The sequence below is a fragment of the Ursus americanus genome, chromosome 1, assembly GCF_024610735.1.
Source record: "Ursus americanus isolate L20-20 chromosome 1, mUrsAme1.1.p, whole genome shotgun sequence".
Lineage (NCBI taxonomy): Eukaryota > Metazoa > Chordata > Mammalia > Carnivora > Ursidae > Ursus > Ursus americanus.
The window spans coordinates 6731629-6732849 of NC_142127.1; positions in this window are offsets into that span (position 1 = coordinate 6731629).

The window sequence follows — 1221 nt, forward strand, 5'->3', positions numbered from 1 at the left end:
CTCTCTCGCTGGCTGTCTCTGTCTCTGTCTCTGTCGAATAAATAAATAAAATCTTTAAAAAAAAACAAAACAAGACGCTATTTCATGAGGAAGATGTAGGCACTGATTGTAATGTTTTGTGAAACATGAGTCCAGTGACATAATAGAGAGTCAGCAAATCAAGTCCCTTCTACTTTTACTTGGAGTACATTTCCTCAGTAGACTGCAGGCTGGATGTTGGAAGGTGGGTTCTCTAGAAAGATATGCTGGGAAGTCAGGGTGCAAGATGGTTATTAGAAATCAACCCCCATGAAAGAAATGAGGTGCAAGCAGAACTAAGGAAAATAAGTCAAATTATTATGCCAACTCTGTGGAGAGCGAGGAACTCTGGATCAAGTATTGCTCTGTCAGAGTTACCTTGCATTTTTCCTGAGGGTAGGACACTTGAACACCTCTCTGATCTGTCACTGGATGCTACTGCCCTAGGAAAGCTGTGACTGTGGCTGAGGCACTTACCCTGAAGCAGTTAACAGTGGGAACTGGCCTGTCTATTGCACTGAATACAGCCTGGCAACAACTCCTTCCTTAAATTGGGACAGAATGGTGTACCTCTATGTCTGTGAACTTGCTTGATGGTGAACTCATTGAGGGATGTTACTAGGTCTTAATTAAATTTATAGTTATAGCAATAATAGCTGACTTTGTTAGTGTCAACTGCACATCCAGACATTGCACTAAAACATTCCATACTTTACATACTAAAACCTCACTCAGGCGAGGAACTGAATTTTTGACGCAGATGAAGAAACAAACGGGTCACACAGCTAGAAAGTGGCAGAGCTGTGCTTCACACTGAGACACTCAAAGAAATTTCTTGCCCACATTGCTCTGCTCCTTTTCCAATGCCTGGTTGGCACAGGAGCTGGCACATATTGGGATTGCAAAGACTTCTGCTTAATGTAATTGATGATGCCTCATTCATACATCCCCTGGGTGTTTATTCATGGCTGCCTGAAAAGCTCATCTGTACACTGTAAGTGACTTTTGTATAGCCAAAATTCTATAGTTTCCATTTTATCAAATTCTTGCAAATATAAATTTAGTACTAAAACACTCCACAAAACATGGACTGATTAGTCTTTCAAAATGGAACTCATCAAGGACTGTCTCGTGTGATACTCATGAGGATACAAAGATAAAACTTAGTCAGATACAGTCTGGAAATCATAAAATATCCACTTA